This window comes from Callorhinus ursinus, unplaced genomic scaffold, assembly GCF_003265705.2.
Source record: "Callorhinus ursinus isolate GAN/ISIS: 27379988/994484 unplaced genomic scaffold, GSC_fseal_2.0 scaffold1, whole genome shotgun sequence".
In the NCBI taxonomy this organism is placed as follows: Eukaryota; Metazoa; Chordata; class Mammalia; order Carnivora; family Otariidae; genus Callorhinus; species Callorhinus ursinus.
The window spans coordinates 119,439,963-119,456,371 of record NW_027397063.1 but is presented as its reverse complement, the minus strand read 5'-3'; the positions used below and the strand labels follow the sequence as shown (position 1 = coordinate 119,456,371).

Genomic DNA, 16,409 nt, shown 5'->3' with positions numbered 1-16,409 from the left:
TTCTCATTTTGTTTTTTATAGGACCCTCATAGATCATAGGTGCGCGAGTTCTTCCCAGGCTGTCTGATCAGAATTCAGGGCAGTTACCTTTGCCGTTCATTCCAGGAATATCTGCAGTGTATTACTGCAGAGTCAGCTCGTAAAGTATGCATGAAGTCTCTTTAAACTGGTGTTTTTAACCAAGAAATAAACCACTTCCTTGTAGGTGCCTATAAATAAAAAGAGAAGATTTCCAATCACATTTTTGCATGTGCCAGGAGTAAATATCTGCATTTCTCAAGGGAATTGCTGAAAGGGTATTAAGAGGAAAACTTACCTATGCAGATAAGTCAAAATTTCCCCAATGCCAGCCTACCAAAATCAATTTATAATAAAATGGCAAAAGTTTAGGAAGAACTTTTTTTTTCCTACTACAGCTTTCCTCTCCTTGATCCATGAACTGCAGCTCCAAAGAACTTTATCTCAAACTAGCAAACACACAAAAAATGTTGTGGTCATATAGATTGGTAGTTGGTTAGATAAATGTTTGCAAATAACCTTAGCTTTTAATATCAACATGCTGAAATTTCAAAAGCAATGAAATACTTTCCGTTGTTCATCCATTTATTAATTTATAAAACACTTACTGGACATCAAGCTTGACCCAGGCAGTGTTCCAGGTGCTGGAAATAAAACAGTGAACGAGACAGGCAAAGCAGTCCTGCATTCAAGTTTAACATTCTAGTGAGAGGAAACTGATAATAAGTATGGACACAAATAAGCAATATATAATTTCAGAGAATAATAAATACTATGAGAAAATATAAGAGGATAATGCAGTACTCTAGGAGTCAGCACTCTTGGACTTTCAGAGGAAATACTGCTTAAGCCAAAATCTGAATGACAAAACAGAGCCACGAAAGAAATTGGGGGACAAGGCAGTCAGAGGAAGGGAATAGCAAGGGCAAAGGTGCTGAGGTAGGAGCCAGATAATCATGTTTATGGGCAAAAAGAAGGCTACTATGGCTGGGCAGTAACAAAGAGGTTGTAGGCTATGCTTCTCAAGCTTGAATGTGAATACAAATCACCTGGGGATGTTGTTAAAATGCAGAGTCTGATTCAGTGGTCTAGGCTGGGGCCTGAGGCTTCACATTTCTCATAAGCTACCAGATGAGGCTGATATTAACTACTGGTCCTCGAAGCCCACTGTGACTAGCAAGAATATAGGGCCTTGTAAGCCATGGGACAATGTTTGGATCTCCTGCAATTGCAGCGAAAGCCACATTTATGTGATGCCCTCATACCTCTAGAGCCTTTCTCAGTCACACAAAGATTTCATAGCTTTTTGGTATTTTCCCCCTACCCAGCACAAAGCCCAGTACTTGATAGATGCACTATAAATGCTTGTGTTACATGATAAGGGTGATTATCTTGACCCTTCTTTGCGGTTTGCCTGGTGCTAGAAAAGAGTAACAAAAATAATGTTGGAATGGGCTGACACAAAGAGTATAGAAGGACTTTGGAGCATATATGGATGGGTTCAAATCCTATAGGGACAGCTGGATGGGCAAATGCTCAACTTCTAAATGCCTTGATTTTTCTCACTTACAAAATATAAATATCTCCTTCATTAGAGACACGTGAAAATTACATGCAATAGTAAATTGTAAGTGCCTGGCTATAGAAGGTGCTCAATAAACATCCACTCTCTTCTTCCCCAGCTCCACCTGCCTGTCAGCACCATGGCATTTGTATCAAAAGCATCATAATCTGTAAATTATGTAGAGTAAAGCTGATTTTCAAATTAAGAATTCAAGGCCATTTCCATGTAAAGTAATTGATTATGGCCCCATGACATTTGTTTGTTGCTACTTTAAAGACAGTCACATCCAGGTTCTAGCCCTAGCTCAATTACTAAATTACCTGACAATCTTTGATAAGTCCCTTGACCATCAGTGGGCCTCTGTAAAATGAAAGATTAGAATAGATGGTCCTGCCCAACTCTGGGATCTTCAAACACCGGTAAGAGTTCTGAAAGTGGGCCTGCCTCCCAGGAAACATGGCAGAAGCCTGGTAGCCAAGATGGTTGATGAATTTTGGATGAGATCCAAATTCCTCAAGAATACAAGTGAGAGGCAGGGAAACTTGGCAGAGGAGTAGGAGACCTAAATTTTGTCTGGTCCCAGGAATTCAGCTAGATAGCTATCAAACCATCAGAACACCTACAAACCCAAGAGGAGATCGAAGAAAAGAATAGCAGCAACTCTCTGAACAGAAAAGTGACCACTTTCTGGAAGGTAGGACGCGTGGAGAAGTGAATCCAAGGCAGTGGAGCATAAAATCGGAACTTTTAGAAGTCGGCTCCGCTGAGGGACGTCACTCCAATGGCTAAGCAGGGGAGGGAGGGTGGAACCCTTGCTGGGACAGTGTGGTCTCAGGACCCTCGGGGTCACAGAAAGACCTGGGGTGCCTGAGTGCAGCAGAGCTCCCAGGTATCGAAGCAGGGAAGCTGGCTGCAGAGACGGAGCTGAAGAGTGGGCTCTCAGCTCGGGGTTGCCATAAACCGTGATCTGCGGCCCAGTCGGGCCACTGCTCCTCCAGCAGGGACCCAACGAGTGGCAGATCCAGGGAGACTCCCCTTCCTCCCCCGGGGGGAGTGGTGCGGGAGGGCACCACAGGGATCTGCTGGGTTTGGAGACTCCACACGGGGTCATGAGCCAGAGATAGAAACTCCTGGTCACAGGCCGGGTGAGCACGGAGTGCAGCCGGAGACCAGGGAGACAGGAGTGATTGACTGCTTTTCTCTGGGGGCGCACTGAGGAGTGGGGCCCCGAGTTCTCAGCTCCTCTAGGGTGGAGATTGGGAGGCCGCTGTTTTCACTCTCATCCTCCAAAGCTGTACGGAAAGCTTGCAGGGAACAAAAGCTCCCGAGAGCAAACCTGAGCAGATTCCTTAGCCAGGACCAGCAAGGGCAGGGCAATTCCACCTCCAGAAAAGACATTTGGGAACCACGGCAACAGGCCCCTCCCCCAGAAGATCAGCAAGAACAGCCAGCAAGCCAAGACCAAGTTTACCGATCAGTGAGAACGGGAGAACTCCAGAACTAGGGGAATACTGCACATAGAATCCATGGCTTTTTCACCATGATTCTTTAGTCTCTCAAAGTTAATTTTTTTTAATTTTCTTTTTCTATTTTTTTATTTTTCTTTTTCCCTTTTTCTTTCTTTTTCTTTCTCCCTTTTTCAACCAACATCTTATCAATTCCTTTTTTAAAAATCTTTTTTAATTTTCATTTTTAGAGTCATATTCTATCCCTTCATTGTAGTTAACCTTATTTTTTGTATATATGTAAGTTTTTCTCTCTTTAAAATTTTGGGATACAGTTTCCTCTAACAGACTAAAATACACCCTAAATCTCTAGTGTATGGCTTTGTTCTGGTCTCCCGCCTGATCACATTCTCTCCTTTTTTTTTTTTGTTTGTGTTTTTGTTTTTAATTTTTCTTCTTTCTTTTTTCAACCCACTTTTTATCTTATCAATTCCTTTTTAAAAATCTTTTTTAATTTTCATCTTTATGGTCATATTCTATCCCTTCATTGTATTTACCCTTATTTTTGTATATACATAAATCTTTCTTTAAAAATTTGGGAGGCAGTTTCTTCTAACAGACCAAAATACACCCAAAATCTAGTGTGTGGCTCTGTTCTATTCACCAGCCCAATCATATTCTTTTCTTTTCTATTAGAATAATTGGAATCCCAGAAGAAGAAGAAAGAGAGAGGGGCAGAAGATATATTGGAGCAAATTATAGCAGAGAACTTCCCTAATGTGGGGAAGGAAACAGGCATCAAAATCCAGGAGGCACAGAGAACCCCTCTCAAAATCAATAAAAATAGGTCAACACCCCGACATCTAATAGTAAAACTTACGAGTCTCAGAGACAAAGAGAAAATCCTGAAAGCAGCTCGGGAGAAGAGATATGTAACCTACAATGGTAGAAACATTAGATAGGCAACAGACCTATCCACAGAGACCTGGCAGGCCAGAAAGGACTGGCATGATATCTTCAGAGCACTAAACGAGAAAAATATGCAGGCAAGAATACTATATCCAGCTAGGCTGTCATTGAAAATAGAAGGAGAGATAAAAAGCTTCCAGGACAAACAAAAACTAAAGGAATTTGCAAACAGGAAACCAGCCCTACAAGAAATATTGAAAGGGGTCCTCTAAGCAAAGAGAGAGCCTAAAAGTAACATATGCCAGAAAGGAACAGAGACGATATACAGTAATAATCACCTTACAGGCAATAAAATGGCACCAAATTCATATCTTTCAATAGTTACCCTGAATGTAAATGGGCTAAATGCCCCAATCAAAAGACACAGGGTATCTGATTGGATTAAAAAACAATACCCATTGATATGATGCTGTCTGCAAGAGACTCATTTTAGACCCAAACACACCTCCAGATTTAAAGTGATGGGGTGGAAAACCATTTACCATGCTAATGGACACCAAAAGAAAGCTGGAGTGGCAATCCTTATATCAAACAAATTAGATTTTAAACCAAAGACAATATAATAAGAGATGAGGAAGGACACTATATCATACCTAAAGTGTCTATCCAATAAGAAGATCTAACAATTGTAAATATCTATGCCCCTAATATGGGAGCAGCAATTACATAAGCCAATTAATAACAAAATCAAAGAAACACATTGACAACAACACAATAATAGTAGGGGACTTTAACACCGCCCTCACTGAAATGGACAGATCATCTAAGCAAAAGATCAACAAGGAAATAAAGGCATTAAATGACACACTGGACCAGATGGTCTTCACAGATATATTCAGAACATTCCATCCCAAAGCAACAGAATACACATTCTTCTCTAGTGCCCATGGAACATTCTCTAGAATAGATCACATCCTAGGTCACAAATCAGGTCTCAACTAGTGCCAAAAGATTGGGATCATTCCCTGCATATTTTTGGACCACAGTGCTTTGAAACTAGAACTCAATCACAAGAGGAAAGTCAGAAAGAACTCAAATACATGGAGGCTAAAGAGCATCCTACTAAAGAATGAATGGGTCAACCAGGAAATTAAAGAAGAATTAAAAAAATTCATGGAAACCAATGAAAATGAAAAAAACAACTCTTCAAAATCTTTGGGATGCAGCAAAGGCAGTCCTAAGAGGAAAGTATATAGCAATACAAGCCTTTCTCAAGAAACAAGAAAGGTCTCAAATACACAACCTAACCCTACACCTAAAGGAGCTGGAGAAAAAACAGCAAATCAAGCCTAAACCCAGCAGGAGAAGAGAAATAATAAAGATCAGAGAAGAAATCAATGAAATAGAAACTAAAAGAACCATAGAATATATCAACCAAACTAGGAGCTGGTTCTTTGAAAGAATTAAGAAGATTGAAAAGCCCCTGGCCAGACTTATCAAAAAGGAAAGAGAAATGACCCAAATAAATAAAATCATGAATGAAAGAGGAGCGATCACAACCAACACCAACAAATACAAACTTATAAGAACATGTTATGCGCAACTATATGCTAGCAAATTAGATAATCTGTAAGAAATGGATGCGTTCCTAGAGACGTATAAACTACCAAAACTGAACCAGGAAGAAATAGAAAACCTGAACAGACCCATAACCAGCAAGGAAATTGAAGCAGTAATCAAAAATCTCCCAACAAACAAGAGCCCAGGGCCAGATGGCTTCCCAGGGGAATTCTACCAAACATTTCAAGAAGAATTAATACCTATTCTTCTGAAACTGTTCCAAAAAATAGAAATGGAAGGAAAACTTCCAAACTCGTTTTATGAGGCCACCATTACCTTGATCCCCAAACCAGACACAGACCCCATCAAAAAGGAGAATTACAGACCAATATCCCTGATGAACAGGGATGCAAAATTTCTCACCAAAATACTAGCCAGTAGGATCCAACAGTACATTAAAAGGATTATTCACCATGACCAAGTGGGTTTTATTCCTGGGCTGCAAGGTTGGTTCAACATCCGCAAATCAATCAACATGATACAATACATTAACAAAAGAAAGAACAAGAACCATATGATCCTCTCAATAGAGGCAGAAAAAGCATTTGACAAAGTACAGCATCCTTTCTTGATGAAAACTCTTCAGAGTGTAGGCATAGAGGGTACATACGTCAGTATCATAAAAGCCATCTATGAAAAACCCACAGTGAGTATCATTCTCATGGGGAAAAACTGAGAGCTTTTTCTCTAAGGTCAGGAACATGGCAGGGATGTCCACTATCACTGTTGTTATTCAACATAGTATTAGAAGTCCTAGCCACAGCAATCAGACAACAAAAAGAATAAAAAACATCCAAATCGGCAAAGAAGAAGTCAAACTCTCACTCTTTGCAGATGATATGATACTTTATGTGGAAAACCCAAAAGACTCCACTCCAAAATTGTTAGAACTCATACAGGAATTCAGTAAAGTGGCAGGATATAAAATCAATGCACAGAAATCAGTGGCATTTCTATACACTAATAATGAGACAGAAGAAAGAGAAATTAAGGAATCGATCCCATTTACAACTGCATCCAAAACCATAAGATACCTAGGAATAAATCTAACCAAAGAGCCATGAATCTGTACTCAGAAAACTATAGATTACTAATGAAAGAAATTAAGGAAGATACAAAGAAATGGAAAAACATTCCATGTTCATGGATTGGAAGAACAAATATTGTGAAAATGTCTATGCCACCCAGAGCAATCTACATATTTAAAGCAATCTTTATCAAAATACCATCCACTTTTTTCAAAGAAATGGAACCAACAATCCTAAAATTTGTATGGAACCAGAAAAGACCCCGAATAGCCAAAGGAATGTTGAAAAAGAAAAGCAAAGCTGGCAGCATCACAATTCTGGACTTCCAGCTCTATTACAAAGCTGTCATCATCAAGACAGTATGGTACTGGCACAAAAACAGACACATAGATCAATGGAACAGAACAGAGAACCCAGAAAGGGACCCTCAACTCTATGGTCAACTCATCTTCGACAAAGCAGGAAAGAATGTCCAATGGAAAAAAGACAGACTCTTCAACAAATGGTGTTGGGAAAATTGGACAGCCACATGCAGAAGAATGAAACTGGGCCATTTCCTTACACCACACACAAATATAGACTCAAATGGATAAAAGACCTAAATGTGAGACAGGAGTCCATCAGAATGCTAGAGGAGAACACAGGCAGCAACCTCTTCGACCTCAGCCACAGCAACTTCTTCCTAGACACATCACCAAAGACAAGGGAAGCAAGGGCAAAAAATGAACTATTTGGACTTCATCAAGATAAAAAGCTTTTGCACAGCAAAGGAAACAGTCAACAAAACCAAAAGACAACCGACAGAATGGGAGAAGATATTTGCAAATGACATATCAGATAAAGGGCTAGTATCCAAAATCCATAAAGAAGTTATCAAACTCAACACCCAAATAACAAATAATCCAATCAAGAAATGGGCAGAAGACATGAACAGACATTTTTGCAAAGAAGATATACAAATGGCCAACAGACACATTAAAAAGTGCTCAACATCACTTGGCCTCAGGGAAATCCAAATCAAAACCATGAGATACCACCTCACACCAGTCAGAATGGCTAAAATTAACAAGTCAGGAAATGACAGATGTTGGCGAGGATGCAGAGAAAGAGGACCCTTCCTACAATGTTGGTGGGATTGCAAGCTGGTGCAGCCACTCTGGAAAACAGTATGGAGGTTCCTCAAAAAGTTGAAAATAGAGCTACCCTATGACCCAGCAATTGCACTACTGGGTATATGCCCCAAAGATAAAAATGTAGTGATTCAAAGGGGCACGTGCACCCCAATGTTTATAGCAGCAATGTCCACAATAGCCAAACTATGGAAGGAGCCAAGATGTCCATCCACAGATGAATGGATGAAGATGTGGTATACACACACACACACACACACACACACATACACACACACACACACACACACAATGGAATATTATGCAGCCATCAAAAATAATCTTGCCATTTGCAATGACATGGATGGAACTAGAGGGTATTATGCTAAGCAAGATAAGTCAATCAGAGAAAGACAATTATCTCACTGATGATCTCACTGATATGAGGAGTTTGAGAAACAAGACAGAGGATCATAAGGGAGGGAGGGAAAAATGAAACAAGACGAAACCAGAGAGGGAGACAAACCATAAGAGGCTCTTAATCTCAGGAAACAAACTGAGGGTTGCTGGAGTGTTGGGGGTGGGAGGGATGGGGTGGCTGAGTGATGGACTTTGGGGAGGGTATGTGCTATGGTAAACGCTGTGAATTGTGTAAGACTGTTGAATCACAGACCTGTACCTCTGAAACAAATAATACATTATATGTTAATAAAAATAAAAAATAAATAAATAAATAACACAACTGAAACCCTTGTCCACTAACCTTAGCCAACAAACGGCCTCTTTCCTTTCTCTCCGATTCCATTATTCTAGAAACTAGAATGCCAGAAATATTATCTCATTCTCATTGGATCTTTAATATTTTTAAAAGCAACTGGCATCAGAGAGAAAAATTGAGAACAAGACTTAATGGAATCAAATGTACGTGCTTCTCTTGGTTTTTGTTACTTGGTTGTGGTTGTTGTTGTTTGTTTGTTGTCACACAAGGTTATAACCTTTTATTTCCAAAACTATCTTTGAGATGAAAAGAAATCTATAAAGTGCTAATATTTTAAACACTTGAAAATATTTTAGGAGGATGTTTAAGGGTTTATATCTCTTCCAGCCTTTACTACCTCCACCCCTTCCTCACCCCAGCTTGGGATTTTTGCTGGCTTTTGTTGTTCACTTGTTTTTGCTGTTGTTGCTGTGACAGTGAAACATAATGAAAATGAAAACAACTCCAACAGCAAATGCCTCTGACACTAAAGAATTACAACTGTGGAGAGAGACAGGCTGCAAAGGGAACTTAGGCGTCTTGTCTAAAGATGTGTATTTCAGGGAAACGGTTTTTCAATGAAGACTTTGAATGAGCAGAGGCTATTTCTGAAAAGGTCAGATGCTTCATCCCAGCTCAATGTTTTCCCACCTCCTTCAGAGGAGACCAGTTACTTTCAGATATGTCAACAAAAGTGCCCCGAAATTCAAGACCCAGCTGAAATAAAGAATTTCTTTGTAGCCTATTTACCTCTGCCTTAGGCCTTTTGCTGTTTGTCTTCTTGATCCTGCTGTTCTGAAGACTTGAAATGCTGAAAAAATGGAACAATGATCCAAGAACCAGGTAATGGTAACACCCAGTGTGATTTCAGAGAGCCCATGGCAGTCACAGATCACCCTGTGTTTAAAAGATTAAATTACATGTACTAAATGTGTGACACCCTAAATCCTCCAAATTATATGTGTTTCCTAGATCCATGGGTCTGTGGAGCAGGCAAAGGAGCAGGTGCTGCTTACCCAAAACATTGGCTCCCTTAATATCATATCTGCTCTTTCCTGGCCAAGGGCACCCGTAATTACCTCCTGTAAACTGAACCCGCAACCCCACCACCCTCCACACACACCTGCTGCTGAAAATTGTATTGGCAATTAATTTGTCAGGAAAATGCTAAGGGGTGTGAACACTGGTAATTTTATACCATAGATATTTAAATTAAACCTCGAGCCCAAGTGTTTGCAGTGTCAGATTTTAGAATAGTTGCAGAAGAGAGAAACACAAACTTCCTCCTGCTATCTCCTGACGAGGGACAAAAAACAATGTTCCAAGTGGATGTAATAACCTTGGCTCCATCTGTAGACTTGACATGGGAACATTAGGAACAAAAACACACTAATTATGGGTGATGCTCCTTGTGTCCCTCTCCAAATGGAAGGGAATGGGGCTGGCGTTTGTTCTGTATGATTCCTTGAGTGCTGAGAGTCTTTTTAATGAAGAAAAATAATGTCAGACACTTGTAACTTTGCAGGAGCCCACTCTCATTCTATGCCTTATTTATAGACTCTTGGTCAACTACAGCCACAAAAGAAGCATCAGCATAGCCCCAATTGGGAAGTTCCTCAAAACCATCTCACACAGAGAAAGAAAGCCTCTGGGACGTTCAAGCTGAATCAAAGGGGAAAGTATAAAGCTTCAGATTCTCCTGTGGCTGTAGTCTTAAAGAGTCCCTTCACTAATTCTTGTAAAGGAAAAAAGAAAACAAGCACTGGTTGTCTAGGTCAGGCCAGAACGGTGCATATATTACATAATTCGATCTTTACAGGAGTCCCATTAGGAATATATTAGCCATCGTCATTTTACAGATGAGGAAATGAAGACATATGGATTAAGTAGCTACATAATTCAGTCAGTGTGTGTCCTTTGTGGAATTAAAGCTCAAGTCTTGCTAGGCCCTTCCCTATTCCCAGTAATTCCAATTTCTATGTCAAGAACACTTAAGGCACGATGGGAGACACATGGTTTAGCTGATGGAATTCCTTCCTAGGGTTTCCCAGTCTACTGTACATAAATTAAATAAACAGTATCTTTCACACACATGTACACAAATACTTTTGATTGTGCATAGATGCTATTGATGAACTATAAATGCCTTTAAGGTGTTAATTAATGAATAGTATTTTCTCATGATTGGTGTATGTTTTCTATCAGTAGATACCAAAAGTTCAATATTATCACATGGATATATAAATATTTTGTCATTAGGGGGTTTTCATACCCAAGAACCACTGCTATTCTCTATGTCTTCTTCAATTTATTCTTTAAGGTATGATACAAACTGAGCATCACAGAATTAAATTATGGCACCATGAGGTTCACTTACATGAAAAATGGAAGCCATCAATGTCTGGTTTTAAGCTCAGGAAAGAACTACTTTACTATACATTGATAACTATTTTACAAATTGTCATCTAAGGACTATCTGGGACTTGATAACAAATATTGCTAAGCACTACCTCACATCTATTAAGTCAGACTCTCTGGAGACAGGGCCCAACGAATTGCATTTTTTTGTAAGCTCCTGGATGTTCTATTACCTATAAAGTCTGAGAACCACTACTGAAAACTAATAGCATGAAATAAATTCTGGCCCAACGATACAATACTGGATCTAAATAAGACTCAAGGGATTAACATAAAAGTATATAGAATGTAAGACCTTGAACACATGGTTCTTGTCCCTGGGGAACATAGACTATGGTCTATACCGTCCATCAGTTTACACCAAGGCAAACAAAAAGCTTTCAGTTTTCAAATCAGCCATACAGAATTGTTAACACATTATTAACCAAATGGATTAGGCAAAGGGATTTCTTCCCCCTGTTCTGAGATGTGAGGATGCTTTGCCAAACTAGTTTTGGAATCTTTTTTTTTTTTAATTCTCTCTCTCTCCTACTTAATATAACACAAATCAAATGTCATTCCTTAATATTGATACAGCCTCTGTCTTTACTGCTGCTGCTTATTTCATTTCATTTATTTTCACATTCAGACCCTTTTCTTTGATGTATGCCACAAGTTGGGAATGGGAGTTTATCCTAGAGAGTCTGTTAAGATGCCTGTCATCATGAACAACTAACTAGCTTTAGTTGCTGCTAGGAAAATGGAAACTCCAATGCCATGAGAGATGTGAAACCTTGAAATCTCAGTCTGGAACAGCAAGAAGATTCCATCTTGAACCTTCCAACTTCATGACTCGTAATGGCCCCCTCGGACATTGTGTTGAGAAAGATTCTGAGACCACACTCAGGCTAAATAGGAAAGACTAGTGGGATTGATTATGGGTAATGTGGCTGCAAAGTGCTAGGCATTTGGTACTCTTGCTCTTAGGGGTTCAGTATTTGCATTGGCAATTGCCTGTCAAGTTATACAGCACCCAAAGTCAGGGAGTTCTGGAAACTTCCCCTCTTTCAAATCTTGCATTTTTAATGTAAGACAAGAAGTATCCAAAAAGGGTGTTTCCCAAAGCTACATAACTACTTGAAAATGTAGGACCAATGCTAGAACTCAGTTTTCCCCCAATCCAGTTCTATTATGTATCCCCAGTGATGTCTCAGAATGAAATTGTTTCCTCTTAATCTTAGGCATATCTGTTACATAGCTTCTGGAAAGAAAGTTGAGCAAATCTTCACTGTGCCAGATCAGTGAGCACTTCGCTAGGCAGTGCGGGGTGACCTCTTACCCTGATATCAAGTTGGCTCACAAACCACCAAGAAATAATCTGGAATATTCCAAAGAATAGTCCAACCTTAGAAGAACCAAACAAGAGAATTACTGGTTCTGCTCTCCTAAGCAGGAATATATTTTCAGGAAAACTGGAGGACAAGGAGACTCTGGGATAAAGTTAGCTCTGAAACAAGACAAAACTGAGGGAACGCTGCATGTTGTGATATACTCTTCCTTAGAACCTACTGGCTTGAGGCAATGGCATTTAGCCCTGTAGGACTATGGTTGTAGATTCTCCTTCCCAAATGTGCTCTGAAATGCAGCATGATAAAGTCCATAATCAGAGGGCTGCATTCCTCCCGATGGACTCACACATGGAGATGCTCATAGCTGTATAAATCGCTCACAGTTAAGGATGATTCCACCAGTCCAGACAATTAGGACTAAAAGGAAAATTAGCATCACAAGCATTTTAACACTTTCCTTCTCTTGGAACCACTAAATAGCTCCCTTCTGTTTCTTTGTCCTTTCCTTTTAATGGTCTTAAATGGCTTTCTTTTTAAATTAAAAAAACATATATATCCTGCATAGAATATTCCTCCAAGGCTCCAAGACCGTGGCTCCAATCTCCAGGGCCATGTTCCACTGGTGCCCATAAGAAAAATGGAGCGCCATTTAAGAACCTTAAGCAGACTCATGATACAGTACAGGTGTTGTCAACAGATCAATTACAGAAAACAAGGGAATGAGACCAGAGTGCAAGAACTGAGGCAAGCCTTAGGGGTGGTGCATGTGGCTGCACCACCCTGTGATGCTGGCAACAAGACATAGTTATAAGGAAATGTATCTCATTCCCTAAGCATGAGGTTTTCCTATTTAGCATGGCTTCTCTATACCTGGCCTGGTAAGACTAACTAGAAGGTTAAGGGTGAGAGGAGAGGGGCAAGAAACTACAACTAGACTCTCCTGCTAGATTTGCAGGCACATCCCACTGGCAGCTCAGATACTAGTGGATTTGGGAGCTTTGTGCAAACCAGAAAAATGCACCCCTTACTCAAAACACTTTATTGCCATCTGCTGGAATGTTGTCAAAATAACTCTTCATATCTAGGGTGATTGCAAGTGAATGTTGCCCCCTAGAGGTGTTCCCTGTCACTGCACAATCCAAACAACTGAATTGAAGTCAACTTGAGGGGAAATCTAGTCTGGTAGGCAGAAGAGGAAATCCCAAGACTAGGCAAGCATGATTGTAGGCCAGAAATCAGTCTATCCCAGGAGACCATAACCATGTAAAAATCAAAGTAAAGCATTATCCAAGATGAAGCATTCCAGAGGGAGGCTGGGCTCAGAGAGCCAGTGGGGCCATTGCCTCTGGTCATACAGCCAGTTGTTGAGGAAGGCAGAGTGAGCCTTATAAGCCCAAGACAGGCCCAGCACCAGCCAGACTGAGGAAGCAGGGCAGACTCCAGCTCAGAGAATCTGACACAGGCCTTCAGATGGTGACTACAAGTTTCAAAGAGTAAGGCTGCCTATAACACCTGCCATCCTCAGCTCTAAGGGCAGAAGGGCTGCAAAGCCTGGGGTTGTGGCTGGGTTCCGTAGTCATTCAACAAACATTTATGGAACACCTACTACGTGCTGAACGTTAGGCTAGGTGAAGAGGGTACAGAGATGAATAAGTCATGATCCTTACCCTCAAGGAACTCTTGTTCTGATAAAGGCTCCAAAAACAACATTTTTGGTGAATCTTACAGTTCAAGAAAGAAAGCAGTACATTTTTAATGAATGCTACAATATGCCTGGCCCTTTACTAAGCACATGACATATAACTGAACTAGAAACAGCCCTCACCTGTAAGGAACCTACGGACAAGTAAATAAGTAATTGCAATACAGGGGTGTGCACACACTGCCAGACAAATCAGCATAGAGGACTATAGGAGCCTGTAAAAGGGCACTTAAGCCAGGTTAGGAGACCCAGGAAGGGTTCCAGGAAGAACCAATAACTAAGAAGAGAGCTGCAGAGAACATAGTTCCTTCCTGCAAGGGCTTTACAGCATTGGCCTGAGCTATCCACGAGAGTAGTTACATAAGGCAACTGAGCACTTGAAATGTGGCCAGTGCAATAAATTAATTTTAATTCATTTCAATTTTAAAACTAAAGCAATGCCAACATTTTTTTCCATTAAACATACTTTATTGTTTTGGGAGAATAACACTTCACTCTAACCACTACATGGCATAAGATATTATTGTTAATGTTATAACATGCATGTACTTTTTCCTTTTAGAAGACTTGAAATTATGTCTGAGGCTCTCATTATATTTCTACTGGATAGCACTGGTCTAGACCAAAGAGACAGTCATACAATCAAAACAGTAAAGCAAAGTATTCATTATAATTGCTGCGATAGGAGTCAGTTCACCTACTACCTGCTGTTGCCTGGAAATATTAATACAAATGCTGAGAAGATGTTAGATGGCAGAGAAAAGAACACAGATTAAATGCAGATTAATGCAAGCTGAAGTTACAAAGAAATGGGTAGCTAGCTCATGCTTCACCAGAGGAAAAAAACCAATATATTTCTGAGGGGTAGCTCATAATCTGGGCAGAGACAGGTCTGGGCACTGGGTAAAGTCCTGACGGCTAGAGTAGTAGAAGGACCATCCGCACTATACTATATCCATCCCTGGCAACAAACGACTACAGTGATAACAAGTCTAACAGACAGCAGCTCAAACTTTAAGGACATTTCTGGTTTACTTAACAAGCCAAGAGGTAGGAGTCTACGGCTGGTTCAGCAGCTCATATATGTCCTCAAGTATCTAGCAATTTCTGTCCTTCCCTCTGCTGCTCTAAGAATTTGGGTTTTTTACCTTAGCTTTGTCACCTCAATGCTCCAATGCAAGAAGCAAGAGGGATAGGAGTAGCCAAGTTAAGAACCTGCCCTTGGGCTCACTAACACTCAAAGTTCTATCCCTGGCTTCCAGAGAGGCAGAGAAAGGAACTATCCAGCAAAGGAGAGCCAGAAAGCCATGATACAGTTACTACATTCATTGTTAAGTGTTCTGTTGAGGCTGTATATATTCTTCTTGGGAATTAATTTGGGGTTCTCCTGGCAAGGACTAAGAGAAATGCCTTGTGATGTCTACCACAAATACTGACACTGATACTCACTTCATGATATTTAAGTCTAATTCTTAGCATGTAGTTGTCTAAAAGATACTCCCTTCACTGAAAACAAAGGAAAAGTTTCTAACTATAGATGAAGGAAGAGCAATCGGAAAACTCTAGCCAAAACAAAGCTGCAGTAACCCAGTGGCAACTTGCCTATAATTCTCTTATTGTCATTTAGGAAAAGTGGTGTTGTCTCAGACCATTATCTTCAATGAGAAGGACAAAGTGTGGGATTCACAATGACAGAGAAATTGTTTTTCCTGAGAAAATAAATTAATCTTTAGCATCACTATAAAGAGATGAGAAACTGCACAGTGTCCAGCATTCTTGAGCCAAAAACAAGTCATTTTTCAAATTTCTCCAAGTAATAAGGGCTGTAAACTGGACCCTGTAGTACACAATAATTGTTAAGACAAATTTTATAGAAAAATATGCTAATAGGAGCTATCAACCAAAGACTAAAGAGTGGGAAGTAACAATAAATACCAATAATCTTGGCCATTGAGGAGGAGGACTCTCATTCTGACAATTAAAATGTGCCTTCGTGATCTATTGGAATGCTGTTCAATCACTCACACGGAATGCCTCACCACATGGAGAGGCCAAACAGCTCATCCTCTGCAAGGATGTGTCAGTCCTCAGAAAGGAATGACACATTCATAAATCAAATGAAATTGAATTATTTTAACCATTAGAAGTACATGTGGGCCTTTCATTTCAAAAGGCATTTATTAAGTTTCTACTTGCTTCTGGACCCTGAAGTGGGTCCTGGAAAAACAGAAGCAAAGAGCTCCAGGCCCTGCCCTTAATCCGTTCACACCCTAGTGGAGAGTCGGATGGGGAAACAGGTAACTGCTTTTCATGAAAACAGCAAGTCTTTTCTAATAAAGAAGAGAGGTTCTAGGAATATCTCACAGAGGAGGGAATGCTTTACCTCGGTTCTGCAGGTGAGGAGACACTGTCCAGGGAGGCAAAGAGCTAAGGGAGATTCCTGAATGAAACACAAAGCAGCAAATTGAAAAGCAGAATGATATTTGGAGAACAGCAAACAGTTCAACAGGA

At 40.2% G+C, this 16,409-nt stretch overlaps 1 long non-coding RNA gene across 1 annotated transcript in view; it reads right to left on the bottom strand.

Moving 5' to 3' along the window:
• LOC141374021 (uncharacterized) overlaps nucleotides 1–16,409 on the bottom strand; it is a 71,680-nt gene that overhangs the window by 1,749 nt on the left and 53,522 nt on the right. Inside the window, exons 3-4 of the long non-coding RNA XR_012380568.1 lie at nucleotides 9,201–9,261; nucleotides 88–209 (exon numbers count right to left, since the gene is read on the bottom strand). This is a non-coding gene — a long non-coding RNA (uncharacterized lncRNA). The remainder of the gene's footprint in view (nucleotides 1–87; nucleotides 210–9,200; nucleotides 9,262–16,409) is intronic.